Genomic DNA, 16299 nt, shown 5'->3' on the forward strand with positions numbered 1-16299 from the left:
GGGACTTGGAATGGAAGCTGCAGCATCCCTCACTTCCTAACTAGATGAGAAACTTTGCCTGCTACAGCTTAGTTACTTCATTGACAAATCATGGGTAATTATGAGAATCATGCAAGATTTTAAAAGGGTGTATAAAGTACTATATTCATGTAAGGCAATGTTGTTTTTAATACATTGACCAGATATTGTGGCTACCAAAGAATTCAAAGTGGAATGTGTCCCTGACCCTAAGGAAATTATTAATAGTCTTCAGAATGCAAATTCTGAAGTTGTTTCCCTGGACCCTTTGATTTTCCCTAGGTCCATCCAAGCCATGCCTTCTTTCAACAACCCAACCACGTATTTTTTGAGGTTGAAGATGTAAGGTTTAAAATCCATATTCTAGGGCAGGCAATGGTGGCTCAGTGGCCGGAGACCTGGGTTCAATTCCCTGAGCCTTCCCATGCAAACAAACAAACAAACAAACAAACAAACAAAAAAATCCATATTCCAATACTGAGAGAGTGACTGCTTAATGGCCAAACCAGGTTGAAACCATGACAGTGATATCCATGTAGTTGAATCAAATGTTTGTACTGGAAGGGAAGCTTAAAGGTCATTTTATTCCCAATCCTCATAGTAGAGTTCAGGGCACTGTTCCAGAAGACTATTTGTCCAGATGAAGATTAATGGAGCTTCTGTTTATTGATGTCTAGTATTTATCAACATCTTGGCATGTCTTTGAATGTATACTACGTATGAGTTTAAAATTTTTCCCACTGATCCACAGCATTGTGTATTATGTTCTCCTGGATTTCTCTCATATATGATCATCTACACATTGACTCCAAAATTTTTATTTTTATATGTTCTAAACAAAAGCACTTATGATCAATTTGTGAGGCCTATTAAATGACCCCATAAGACTGTGATCTCCCCTGTTGGCCTTTGTTGTAGGGAGAAAAACTCTGGTAATGACAGTTTTGGTATCAAATATGGATTTCACATCAAAGACGTGTGACTTTAAACCAGAATCACATCTGACACTGAACTAAGTGGAACAGGGTGGTCATTAAGAGCACAGATTTGGGAGTCGGATACCTGGGCTTGAAGCCTTGATTTACCACTTTCTATCTCTGTGACCATTCAAGTTACTCAGCATCACTGAGGTCGAATTTCCTCATCTGTCGAAGCAGGTAATAATGATGTCTTCTCGTAAGATCAGCATAAGGCTAACTGAAATGATATTAGTTGAGTGCTTGAAACAGAGTCTGGAAAATGGTAAGTACCCACTAAATGGTGGCCCCATGGCTACTGGTCAGTGTTCATGATTTCAAATAGCAGAAGTTTACTTTGATTAACTCAAGTAAAAAAAGATTTAATGAACATGTGTTGGTTTTCATAGATTGAACGGGAAGGCTGATGAAATTGAATTCAAAAAGAAAAGGAACTAAGACATAGTCATGACATTGGCATGAGAGGGGTCCCTTGGGATGCTGTTTCCAATGTGATCTTTACTGGAACCTGACCTTTGAGTTACAAACCCTTCACCCAATTGTATCTTTCCTTGATAAGTTCTAATGGTCTCTGCTTGCCTCATGTACTATTATTTCCAGAAGTTCCTGGCAAGAGTGTCTTTTCTGAAGAGTCTATGTCTGGTGACAGGGAGCTACAGCCATCTTTAATGAGTCACACTTCATTACTGATGGTATTACCACCTTTCCATTTTGAAAATAGGAAAATTCAGGCATTGAGAGGTGAAGTTACTTAGTCCATTCTCCAGTGTCCAGTAGTACAGCAGGGATTCACATGCAGGGTATTACTTTCCCTATTTTATTTGAGGGGATTCTGGATATCAAAATGGTTCAGTAATCACCCAAATTCTAATATTTAACACATGACCAAGTCTTGATTTGAACCTGTCTCTCTAACTCCAAAGTCCATGAACACACATGCAAATGCACACACACACTTGCCTGTGCAGACATACGCAAATAGCAAGAACAGTGTCATTTAGAATTTAAAAATATTGTCCCTCCTTATGAATTGGGAATGGAGTACAGGAGAGTCAATGGAAATGGGAAAAGGAAAAGGTAAATATCAGCTATTAAGTACAAATTAATAAGAGGTTGGGGAAAGAAGAGGCATGGGGATAAAAATGTTTCACTGAATGTTGTGTATGTGAAGTACATCACTCGGGGACTATGTTTTCTCAATATGAACATTTTAACCTATTTCTACACTTCCCATGTTGCTTGTCAGCAGAGATATGAAAGGGATAAATATAACCGTTGGGGTTTCACAGCTTTGCACTTCAAAGAAATCAACAATTCTTCTCCAGATATCAAAATACAGCATTTCTTGTAGTGATGGATACAGCATACTTTGGAATTACTCAAGTGGAGGTGGTACATGCTGGAATATATTGGGGACTTTTAAACACAGAAAGCCTAATTTTAGGTGGTTCAAAAGCTGCTAATATGCAATTTCCCCAATCCCCCTCCCTAATACATCAGAGTACCTTTATTGAGTATATTAAGAGTACACTCATCACTTAGTTCATCCTTCACGTCCATTCACAGTATGCCTTCATTGGATGTGTTTTCCATGGGAAGGGACAGTTTCTAAACACACTCTTGTTGTTGCTACCTCCAGATCATGTCATAAAATGTTTCCCCTAACTCATACTAGAAAGTGTATCCAGATGGATCTTCCAGGTGGTTAGAACAACTTTCAGGCTGTGATGATTTGTTCAGCTTTCTATTCATTTGTCTGAAAGTAAAACCTGTTGATCCTTCACTTATAGGTTCAATTTGGTCCCTATTCATAGACCAGTTACATATCTGGGTACAGGGCTTTTAAGGACCCGTGTGGTGGTGGCTGATATGAATACAGCATCGATGGTTGCATCCTTCTGCTCTTTTCCCGTGGCTCCAAACATAAGGGAAACAGGGTGGGAGGTGGTGGACAAATGACAGGAAGAAGGGATATAGGTAATTTGGATTCCTATTCTTCAAATCAAGTATATGCCTACTTAGGGATTTTGTAGTCACTTTCTCTTGCCTCCATCTGAAATATTTTCCCCCCAATTCTTTGACATCTTAGTCATTCTTATCACTCAAATTACAGGTTAAACATGACTTCTGCAGAGAGGTCTTCCCTGACCACATTATTCAAAGAAGCACCTCAGCTCTCCAGGTCCGCTGGCCAACATCACCCTCATTTATGTTCTTCAGGGCACTGATCATAATTTACCACCACGCTGTTTATTTGCTCCTTATCTAGCTCACCACAGGGTAAGCTTCTTGAAGAAGGGAAAGCTACCCTTCTCTGTGAATGCTAAAATATATACAATTTGTTAAATGATTGAATTTGAGTTAGTCTCCTAAAGGGTTCTTGGGATCACTTTTGTTTTTATTTCCATTTTTACCCAAAAGCACAATTATTATGTAATTGTAGAATACATGCAACCATGATAAAGAGGCACAACTTATACAGCTGGCATTCTGTTGTGTTTACAAATTCTAGGATATTAAAAATGATGATGTTGGTGGCATCTCAGTACCCTTTTCCTGACATAAAGTTAGGAGTCAGTTTCATTGATTACATGTTCTCATAGATCAGATCACTTCCATCTCAGTTTATTAGCATAATAGTTTTATGCTTGCTGGACATTACACTCAAAGGTCAACTCTTAACTAGGAGGGATTGTGTTCATTCTGTTCCCCACCGTATCTGTATCTGGCTTGGGGCCTGGAACATGGATGCCCTCAAAAAGTATGAAGGAAGGATGAAGGTAAGAACTCTAACATTTTTCCTGTGCCCAATTTCCAGCTGGATTTACATTTTTGACCAGAGCCCTTGCCTCAGTCTTCTGGATCCTCACTCCTTCTGAAGCAAGCCTTCGACCTTGACCCTCAGAGAAGTGCTGTTACACGGATGGATCCCCAACATATGGCCAAGCTCTCTACTTGTGACTGTTACTTCCAGGAGCTGTTTCCAGAATCTGTAAGTTAACAAGCACCATTCACTTCCTTGGTCTTCAACTTCCTGGTTGTTGCTGGGTCTCCTGCTGGGTACCAGTCTAATGGCTACTGATATGACCTATTCCATTAGATGCTTTACCTCGAGAAATTGATCCTGAACACATCAGGTATGTACACACGGTGCTTCTAAGAGAAGACAATCAGAGACCCATGGCTGTGCCAACCATAATGCTGCTCCTTAGCTTGACACAGGGAGAAGAAATTCTGATTTGAAGCAATGGGTTACAAATGAAGAAATTTAATTTCATGATCTTATAAACAATCAACAAATATGGATTGAGATAAGAAAATGAAGCAGCATAAATCCCCCAGGCAATATTTGCTCAAGTTTTCTGATTAAGCCCCCGTTAGTAAAAATTTTCCAAACATTACCCATGATATATGTGTTTATTTGTAAATTATAGATATGTGTATTATAACGCATACTTGAATCAATGTATTTTAAAGGATGAGATAAAAATAAACAGAGAAAAGTATGTTCCATAACTCAAATCCCAGAGGAATGGTCATGCAGGAATTTCAAGATGTGTTTGCTGTGCTGTCACTTGAAGACACTGTTCACACGTATCACACTTGCAGTTGTTGATTGGCTGGCCAGGTTGTGACTTCGACCTATTTAATGGTGTGAGATTACAGGGTCATTCAAAGAAGCTGACAAGTTCCATGGTACATATTTTTAACACAGTAAAATGAGTGAAATTTTGTTGTTGTTTTCCATTTGACATATAGCGGAACAAAACAGTTTAAAAAAATTAAAGATAATTTTTATGGTCTGTGAGATTACTATTGGCAAGACTGCAGGACACTGACTCTGTTCCATCCAGGAAAAGATGTGGACCAGGTATACACAAATATATAAATGACATGGCTGCCTGTTCATGAGTCAGCAAAACAGTGTCATTGCCCACACATGTCCAGTAAAACCTTTGTACGTGTGCCAAAAATTCAGTCCGCCAATGATTTTCATTAACTGTATCAGACAATGTTATTACCAAATTGTGTGGTTAACCTAGCACAGGAATTTTGTTGCAACTGGATATTTGGTACTTACGTACGAGAAAGTTTTTAGTACTCACCCCATTCGAGCCTTTTGAGCAGAGAAATTAGATTTATAGAACCATGTTTACAGTTAACTGGAATGATCCTTACCCTCTAAATTCAATGGGGGGAGTAGCTCATCAACGTTATTAACAAGTGGTGGCAATTAGTTTGTTTATTTTATTTTCCTCTAAGTAAGGAGCCACAAACAAAGGCCAGAGTGTTTGCCAATCTATCACTCCATTTCAGTAATGTGTCTTATTTCTCCCCTTGCCCCAAATGCCTCCAGCTCCCCACTTCTGTACTGGTCCCAAACATATCTCAAATGGTTATATTCAATGATAGGAAGACAATTGTTTGTCTTGGTGGTGTCAAGCTAAGTGCTCAGGATGGCATGAAATAACCAAACCAAAATGAAAATGGCTCAAGGACAACAAAAGGAAATATCTATGATCTGAGATGCAAACTACAAAGGAATAAAATATTTGATCGACAGAATGTGCTTCATCAGGCTATGGGCCTTTGCACTTGGCCTCTATAATACAATCACAAAGACTTGTTTACATTTAAATATGGCACGCCTAATAATGGCTTTCAGAATTTCCAGAATGCCCCTGTGTTGCACAAAAACCACTAGAGTACTGCTGGTAATTCAGGACGCTGGAGTTTAATAAGAGGGACTTCACAGAATTTTGAGTTTAATCATGGGCCGGATGAGGGTACAGCTTGAAATGTGTTCTTCCCTTTCCTACCATACCACCAGTGCCTTAATATCCCAGAGCTGCCACGGCAATGTTGTGCAAACTTGGTGACTTGATACAACAGAAACTTTTTGTTTTGTAGTTCTGGAGGCTAGAAGTCTGAAATATATATGGGAGAGCCCTGCCTTGCCTCTTCCATTTTCTGGTCATTTGATGGAAATCTTTGGGCTTCAGTCTCAGTCATCACATAGCATAGTCTCCCTCCCTCTGTATGCCCAAATTTCCTTTTCTCCCAAGGACACCACTCTAATCCAGTTTGCCCTCCTCTTTATTAATCACAAGTTCAAAGCCCCCATTTCCAAGTGAATTTACATTTTGATGCACTTGGTGGGGCTAAGAGTTCAACATGTCTTTTGGGGGGAAACAATTCTACCTATAACAACCACCGCCCCACAAGGTTGCAAAATTGGATCACATTTTCATAAATACATGGTCTTGTTCAAGAATATTTTCTGGTCAAACTGGAAGTTCACTAGTTTTGAACCAGAATGTATTTATGGAAATAAGTAAGTCAATATATTTGCCTTATATATCAGGGCGGAGCTAAAGCAAGCATATTGGCTTTTCCCTCTTCAAGTTATGGACAAAAATATCATGTGGAATATTTATGGTCTATTTGAACCAAACAACTAATATTTTAACTTATTTTGCATAAGAAGCAAAAGAAAAAAATTAGAGGAACGTTATCGAGTAAGCTTAGAACTTAGCTAGGACAATCAATTATAAACTTACTTGAAAAATGTACACTTCACTTTAAGATCACTTAAATATAGAAGCACAAACAGAACTATTGAAATGAAGTTTTTTTATCAAACATGTCTGTATTCAGGTTCAGAATAGAAATAAAAATATAATACATAGCATTGCATTATCATTATAGAAATGAGTGAAATATTAGCATTATAAAAATGGAAGTAAAACATAAAAGTATTATATTTATCATTGTAAAATGTGTATAAATAAGAAAATTATAAAGACAGTGAGTTACCCTTTTCCCCACTACTCAAAGATAACTATTATTATTAGCTTTTCTTGTACAGATTATAAAATTTTGTTTCCTGATTTTTTTCACTTACTATCACCATGCTTTCCCTTGAATATGCTTTATTTTAATTGCTGAATAATTCAGCTTTATGTAGAACACCATAATGTAATCAATATATTATCATTTGTATGTGGTATCTTTTTATTTGATTTCATAAATTAGGTTGCAGAGAAAATTTTTAATAACATCTCTTCTATATATGTATTAGATTATTTCCTTAGGTTAGACTTCTAAGGATGTTATTACTTGACCAATTATATTGGAATTGTTAAGACTCTTGATCAACATGGCTTTATTTCTTTCAAAATAACAAAGAAATTTCAGGTTGAAATTATTTTTGGTGGGGCAAGACTGTTCACAAAATACTTAAAATTTTTAACTCAATGGCTCTATTTCCTTGAATTTGACTAATGAAGAAAAAGTACATGGATAAAATATAGATAAATATCCATAAATATTAGGGGGATAAGGGGTATAGTTTGCCTTGGGTGTTGTTTTTTATGTTTATAGTTTTGTTTGGGTAATGAAAGTGTTCTAAAATTGATTGTAGTGATGAATTCACAACTATATATATATATAAAAGAGTACATGGGAAGAGATAAAAGAAGGAAGGACATTGTGCATATCTGAAGTTCTTAATCATTTACATTAACTAACTCACTTTGCATGGAATTTCTCTATTCAAGGTGCAGAATGTCTCCTAATCTGTTAAATGAGCCAATCTAGCTGCACAAAGTGATTTGTCTTAATGTTACCCATTGGTGAAAATACTTTGGCCCAGTTCCAACATCTAATTCAGTGTTTCTTGATCTTTTAAGATTAAGATTGGAGGATGAAGAAAGCTACAGATTCTCCTAGAAAATACACACACACATAATTTTGCAGTATTTATCAGAGATTCACAGATCCCTATGATGCTTATTCCTGATCCCCTTATGGATTTAGAAACTTCTGATTAAGAAACTCTAAATGAATCATTAGCTCATCTTCAAAATATTTTCAAAGGGGCATAAATGCTGGCAATCATTAAATGCCAGATCTGAAGATCTTACTACCTAGGATTCATAGAATTACTGAACATTATTAGTGAAAGCAATTTTAAAAACCATTTAGTCAAATGGTTCTACACATTTTGAGGGACACAGATTCCTTTGAGAACCTGATGAAAACAGTGGACTTCCTCCTGGGGAAAAAATATTCACAGTCGCAATCACCATGACTTTTACATAAATCTGGTTGGTTCAAGGATCTTCCAAAGCCAAAGATACCAGTCAGAGAACCCTTGAATTGCAGTCCAACCACCACCTCTATTTTAAAGGTGAGGAAGATAAAGCGTAGAGTAGATATGGCTTGTCCCTCTTCATGGAAGGAGTTGCTAGCAATGCTGGAAATATCACCTGCATTTTCTGAGTTCCTAAGGGATAACATTTAGACATATTTTTACAACTCAGAAAATAAGAACTCAGAGATGGATAATTAATTAACAAAATCATGTATTACAGAAGAAACAGAGAACAATGAGGTGACTAAATTGACAAACTCTCCACCATAGGAAATGGGTAAGAATTGGGTGGTCAGATCATCCAAGGTGTGCATCCTAGCTGAGCTTTGAGAATAGATCAGTTAGTTGTAGGTGGTAATGTTATTTAACTCAGTCAACAAAGTTTTCACACAACTAGTTTGTGATTACCTATAGGAACTACAAACTTAAGAGATAAATAGTTGTATTTGCATACCTGAGTAATTCACAGTGCAGAGATGAGCTTCTCAGTATGCTTATCCCATTTGCACTGACAAATATGAACAGACTTCATGGCAAGCTTCCTGCTCTTCAAATAAAGTTTGACCCTTCCACTTCTGAAGTTGACAGTGATCATTTTTGACTGTGCAATGTCTATAGCCAGTAAAGTTCTTTAAGTAAATTGAATGCATCTCTTTGTAATCCCCTTCAGTCCACTAATTTGAAGAACATGTGAAAGGAAGATGGAAAAATGCCATGATTTTGATAGTATTCTTCATATCCTGGGGTTCAATTTGTTGACACAGCAGTGTCAGGAAGTCCACCTTCCTGAAGCCAATTTATCCATAAATGTGTTAACAAACAAAAACATTCGCACACCATCAGTGCCCCATCACTTCTACTTGTTTAATCATATCAATACCCTCAGAACCACTGGAAGCAATTTAATCAAATGGTAGCTGCCCACTGAGTTATTGTTTTCTAGGACCCATTAGAAAAATAAAGGTTGGCACTTATTACATGACTATCACCTTGCATGTTGCTAGCTCTGCTGATTTCTTGTTGATAATCTCTGCTTTGTCTTTCAAGAGAAGGCTGAATTTCAGCCTAGCTGCTCTGTAAGCAGAGGGATAAATCAAAGCTCAGAACCATGTCTGTGGTGTCCAAGGTTGTGATTTCAGAAGCGTTAGGGCCTGGAGCAGAATAGTCATCCACAGCAGGCCTGGGTTCCTTTGGGATATATCAGTGGTCAGCTACCGGAACAGAAGAACAAAGTAAAGGTTTAAGAACAATGAGTGATCCTCTAGTTCAGATCACCTTGTTGTGAATTAACTGAACCAGCTACTAGGTCTTTTTAGCAAATATATGCTTCTTCCTACAGAGATCATTGGCACATGTCACCCAAATATTGCATGGGCTAACCCAATTAAGAAGCTGACCATCAGACCATTCATTAAGAGAAATACTGTTTTAGTACTAATATCTCACTTGATCGGATTGTTTTGATTTTTTTTATCTTTGCCAAGCTTTTGTTGTGTTTAGAAAGTAAAGAAAGAAGGCAACCATCTCCCCTCCACATGGATGTGCTTGCCACAGGAACATCAGACCTCTAGTCATTTAGGTTTAGACAGACAATGAAATGGGTAAGAATTAGGTGGTCAGATCATCCAAGGTGTGGCTCCCAGCTGCATGATAATCTGGATAAATTGCTTATCCTCACTGAACTTAAGGTAACTCATCCATAAATCAGTTATGCAGTTCCCCTTGTGATTTGTTGTGAAGCTTCAATGAGGAAAAACATGGGACATTTAGTAAAGGGCCCCGCATGCAGTAAATACTCAATAAATGATAAAATAGAATGTAAATAAGATAATGAGTTCTTCCTGTTTTCATAGAAATTTTTGATATAGTGTGGCCTAATGTGGTAAAACTGAGATGGCAGACTTAAGTCTCAAGTACAAGAGAGAACCCTAAAATCTCCCAAAAGAACAGACGGTTGTCATTATCACTTATACCTGTCAGCCTTCTCGGAATACCATTGGTGGGCAGGTCAATGTGAAATTCCGGGGACATCTCCAAAATGATAATGTCCAAACAAAGTAGTCCTAGAGACATATTCCTCAAGCCAATTTCAACTCAGTTCCGAAGTGGACCCAGATTTATCTTTGACATATGAACAGTTCCAGTTTTCATAGTGTAGGGGACAGAAGGCAGACATTTAAGAAAATAGACCACTTATATCCAGCAGAAAATTAGGAAGCGTGCCGATTATACATTTACAAAATTAGCAAAATATATTCCCATTTTGATAATTAACCCTGGTAGCAAGATATTTTGGAGTAATGATACCACCTAATTTCTCTGCGACAAAGGAGAAATCAACAATTTCATTTATGTAATTTCTGAAAAAAATATCACTCAATTGTCTTTCAACACGGATTTTAAGCTTTAGAGGGAATAATTTCCATCAGGTAACAGAATAAGAGCCTAGGCTAGTTCAAGCCAACCCTCAACACAATGATTCACGTAAGCTGTGTAACTTTTCATATAATCATGTATAATACACTTTTGTTAGTTGTTCAGATACTACTCTATGAACATGTGCATGTTTCCAAATTCAAATAGAAGAACTATAAATTTGGGGGTGCATGGGTGGCTCAGTGGGAGAATGCTCAACCTTTCATGCGGGAGACCCGGGTTCAATTCTCAGACCATGTACCCCATCCCCCCCCCAAAAAAACCCTAAAAGTCTTGATGTAAGCCATATGCTTTCTCTCTTTCCTCCAAAAATTGCATACATAAAATAAAATGGGGCAAATTTGGCGAAGCTAGTATAAATTTTATTCAAAAAGTTAAATTTTAAATAGCCAGGTGACCCCTAAAGCAAGGGCTTTGTAATACCCCCAAGACATCCAGGTTGATCTCAGTGTCCTGCCTAACCAGCCCTGAGTCTGGAAACTGCAGGCCTTGCAGCTGGCGCCTAGTATAATCTGAGGACTGGTATACCCAAATAGCTGAAATTCTTCATCTGCTGGTTAAGTCAGTCCAGGCTTCTTGTACCATAAATACATGATCCAACTGAGGTGGAGACCAGAAACAATGGTCTGAGAAGTTCAACAAAAACCTAGTGCAAACCTTTCCTGTTTTAATGTGTCACAAATTCATTCATGTAAAGTCTTTCTAAAAGTTATGAATCTGATTCCAATGCAGGCTTATATGTAGGATTCACTTTTAAGCAAACAAGTATTTATACTTCATCATCATTTTCATCACCATTCATCCTTATTTTCTATCTTCTGTGTGCCTGGAACTGTGCTAGGTCTTCCCATACATTATACCAAGGAGTTCTCCAAGCCACAGTGTAAGTTAAGTATTCCCTTTACCAACTAAGAAGGTTGTAAGATCTTCAGAAGGCTTTAACAGCTGACACAGAAAAACATTGCAAATTTTCACTGGGGTTGAGATATAAGTGCAGCTCTGTTTCTGAAGTTGCATGATAGGTTAATCCAAATGTATCATAACTCCATGGGTCTGGCCTTACAGTGTTCTAGGGCTTTGGTACATGAGGCTGGTGGGGTAGGTGAGGGAGCCAAGGCCCAGGCCAGGCGATATGGCCAGGCTGAAATGCAGGAGGTCAGAGAATGGTGACCAGTGGCTGATAGTGCCTAGCAACTATATATTTTTTTATTTGACTCACATTGGCATTGATACCTGAGAGGCACCATCCAGTAATGAGTTGTAGTGACAGAAAGTGTGCCCTCAGTCGATCTTTCTGCGTTTGACCCAGTTTGGCCTAAGACAAAAATATCTTTGTCCTTTGCATGCAAAAGTTGTTTTGCTTCATTTGGCCACTTCTTTAATAAACATGTAAGGAGTGCCTTCCACTTAGCTGTCTGAGTGGAAAGAGGACTTGACTGGTGGAAAGAGGACTTTATTCTCTAACCCACCTACCCAGTTTAAATCTGGGTTCTTCTACCCACTGAGTGATTGATTTGGGGCATGCAGCTGTTTAACCTCTCAGTTTTATACCTTCCACTTAAAGATAAGGAAAGTAACATCATAATAACTAGTGCCTAAAGCAGGGTAGGTATTCAGTAAACTAATTTTATTGTTTGACATTACCCTTAAGACTAAGAATCCAGTTTTCTCTAGAAGGAAAGAGAAATGGTTGTTGATTATCTAAGAACTTTACAAATCATAACCAATTGGGATGCATTTGCTTAAAAATAATGTGCAGATTTCCTATAGGAACTTTGAAGGAGCTTCATCGCAAAACTAATGAACTCAATACCATTAAGATGCCTCAGTTCAAAGGAGGCCAGAAGTCATCACTGTTCTAACTTGTCCTTGGGGTAAGAGCAGTGATTCCCCCCACTTGCTCTGCTCTCTACCCGGGTTCTGTTTGGGGGATCCCTAGCCTGACTTTGCTGCTTCTGCATGAACTTCCCTGTTTCTCATAAATGGGGACAGATATCACTTAAAGTTGTCTTCCCTGAAGGAAGAAGTCCAGTTGCAAATTTTTCACCTTTTAAAAGTATACAAGTTGCATGTTTTTTTTCTGAGAATGTGTTTTTTTGCAGTTTGTACTTGGAACAAATAAAAAAGGGAATTTCCTTTTTTTCTAAATAACCTATTTCTCTCTAAATAAGGAGAGAAACATTTAGCTTTCAGTTGGGGTACATCTGCTTCACTTATTCAGTTGTATATTTAAAGAGGATGGTGTTCAGAAAGAACCATTCCTTTTTGTGCCCCCACAGTACGCCAGAGGTTTTGTGATGTATATAGATTTTACTTGCACTGCTGTATGGAAAGTATTATAATTTCCATGTGACCACAATAACAATAATTTTATTTATATGAAGACTTGACTAAGACAGCATTTGATATGACTCACCCCTAATCCAGAGGTTAAATAACTTGCTCCTACCAGATGGTAAATACCTTGAGTTTATATGTGGCAAATATTGCAGTCAGTGCTTTGTGGATTTAAGACCCATCCTCTCATTGATACTTTTTCATCAGTGAATGCCCAGCCAGTTCAAATCTCTGTCTTCTTCAGAAAGCATGTCAGGTGTGAACTAAATTTTCATTGATTTACTCTACAGGTTCACTTGAACACTAATAATTCTAAACAGGATCTGTGCTCATTAATGGACTTATTAGAATATTTGATGAATGAAATTTCGAATTTGCTGTGAGTTAAGCAGAACACCCTAGAACCTGGCACTTCAAGAATATTTGGGTTTTAAGCATCAAAAGGACCAGCTTTGTTCACCTTGGATATCTCTGTCTTAAAAATCTTTTTGTAAATTCAAATTTTGTTTTTAAATAAAGGACATAATTTTACTCTCTTGTAAAAGATCACCCTTTTTTTTTTTTTTTTTTTTTTTGGCTCATCCAGGATCCAATAGTAAACCAGAACTAGGCTCCTGAGTTAAATTGAAGAATTAATCTGATTATCCTCCCCTCTTTGCATCCACACTCTTTGCAAATAACTTCACAGAGCTTCTCACAGAAAAACAGGGTTTTTGCTCCAGAATTTGACTTTGGGCTGGGTGTTATAACCTACTTGCAACTTAGCAGCTTTGACCCAGCAAGGGATTGAAGTGTCTTTGTGCTATCGGGCTTACCTACGCACACCTCTGACATCCGTAATAAGAAGTGCTTACTCCAGGTAGCTTCTGCCTGGGCCCAGGAGGATTATATATGAAGAAGACTCAGAGCTCAAGACATAGAGCAGGGGTTGGGAAGATGTTCTCAGGCTTACTGTATCCTCTACGATCTTGTCATTGGTGTTATGCATCAGTAGATGATTGCAACAACCTCTGAATATGTATAAAATGTTTAGCCCATAACTGGATTTAAAGTTTTAATTCATGATTTCCAAGATATGTTTATTACATTCTCTCATAGAAAATAAATCCCACTTAAAATAAGCTTTAGAAAATAAAAGCAGAGAAAGACTTTTCCCCAGTCACTATTATGCCATTCATTCAGTACTGAAAAACATCTCTCATTTGTTCATTAGTGTATTCAACAAACCTCTATAAAACGTTACTATGCAGAAGGTACTGGATTTTTGGAATGAGCAGCCCTGGTGCATCAGATATAAAAGGGAGATAAAAGCTCAAATAAACAATTAGTATCCAATAAAAGAATAGGCTAAAATGACGTGTGAATGGTGAAGAATTTGAAAAAGGCTTTTACACAAAAATAGCTACAATGGCTATTATGAGCCAGGTGCTGCTGCATATGTTTTATATAAATTGCCTCAAATAATCTTGGACACCTTAAGAAATGAATTAGAAACGGCTATTTTTCCCCATTTTGTGGACAAGGCAATGGAGGTCTAGGCAGGTTTCAAGACTTGCCCTGGGTCAGGAATCTTATAAATATAGCCGCTGGATTTGAAATGATATAGTCGATTCCATAGCCTAAGCCCCTAACCCATAGACTACATTTGCGGTTCAGATTATAACTGAGCTGATTCTTAAATGATAAATGATTAGGGCTGCATTAAAGGGTTGGGCTGTTAGGGTAGCCTTCTGTGGAAAGAGCTAGCTGGCCAAATTCAACATCCAAGAGGCTGTGGTTACTATGGTTTGCTTCATACAGTTTTGATACTGCAGGCATCTTAAACACTCTCTTTTTGAGGATCATCCGGAAGGTCTATCTCTACCAACCTCGTTTCTCCCTCTTACCCATACAGCACTTCCTTTCCACTACAAGTTCCACTTTCATCTAGACAACTTCAACGTCCGTGTGAATGACCCAACCAACATTCTGACACATAGATTTTACTTCAGCTGCAATAGCCTTCATCTGGCCTGTATTCCATCAGCACACTGTGATGACCTTAGCCTTGATTTTATCACTATCGGGAACATTAAACCTTAACTATCCCAAGCCTATTAAATTTGCACTCAATATCAATGTTCATCAGTTCCTTAACTTGTTGAGTTTCTTCTAGTCCTCATTTATGTCTTTGTTTTCCTGTGTAGCCTGATTTGTCAGTCATGTTTTCTCAACCCCTTGCACCATTATTCTTGGTCCTCTCAACACCGTGTCTTCTCCTGACACCTTTCTACATACCCAAGACTATATCACATTAGTCACTAACTCCATCTGCTCTTACTCATAGACTATAAGACCTCTAGCTGGTGAGTGCACAAGTCAATATATACCTGCTGTTGAGCCAACCCATTGTGTGGTACTTGTTTTAGCAGCTAGGAAAATAAAAGGGTTGATGATGGAGAAGACGCAAAGCACATAGAAACTGCTGCCACAAAATGAACCCCAAGTAAACGTCAGTTGTTATGAAATAACTGTCCAGATATCCAGTTCTTTACTTAAGGCCATTTACTGCCCCAGATGCCGGAGGACTACCTCAAAATTTCATCATCATCAAATTGAACTCATCATCTTCTTAACACAAAACGTTTTCTCCTGGTTACTTCCTCTGGAAGATTTCTATCACCATTTCCAGACATGAAATTAAAACCTAGTTGCTGCTGAGACTGGTCCCTGCCCTTCCTCTCCATCCTCCAAACCCTTTTATTTCTACCATCAAATTTCCCTCCAGTCTGTCTCCTCCTTTGCATCTCCACCTCATTGTGAGTGTGTGTATAGTTTGCTTTGGAAGGATAGAGGTCTGGTCTAAATGCATGCAACACATATCACTATGTCTAGGTCCACTTTTCCGGTACTTCATTTACTTGGCACTCAGAGCATGTTTCTAAAAAATAAGCACATTCATGCCACTCTACTCGATTCCCTTTAACAGCTCTTCATCAGCTTCAAAGTAATGCCCATACATTCCAATTGGTTTTCAAGGCCTCACTGATCTAAACACTGTTCTCTACCTTTCCAGTTTAAACACTTATCATTTCACCCGATGTCACCACAGTTCAGCCAAACTCAACTACTTGCATTTGATGATTGACATTACCTTTCAAATCCCACTATGCTACCTGCAAAGGAGGCTCCAATTGGAGGCATTTCAGTACAGAGCTCAACTAAAAAGTTCCAAATTTGTAAGACAAAAATAAATTCAGGTAAAAGGAAAATCCTGATTTATTAAAAATCTCATAAGGAATTAAACATTATAATTACATAAAGTCAAGAATGGTTCTGACTTCTTGTAATCTTTTCTCTCATTTCCCCTCATTTTACAAATAATTTCTGTTGAAA

Source organism: Tamandua tetradactyla, chromosome 12 (genome assembly GCF_023851605.1).
Source record: "Tamandua tetradactyla isolate mTamTet1 chromosome 12, mTamTet1.pri, whole genome shotgun sequence".
NCBI classification, from domain to species: Eukaryota; Metazoa; Chordata; class Mammalia; order Pilosa; family Myrmecophagidae; genus Tamandua; species Tamandua tetradactyla.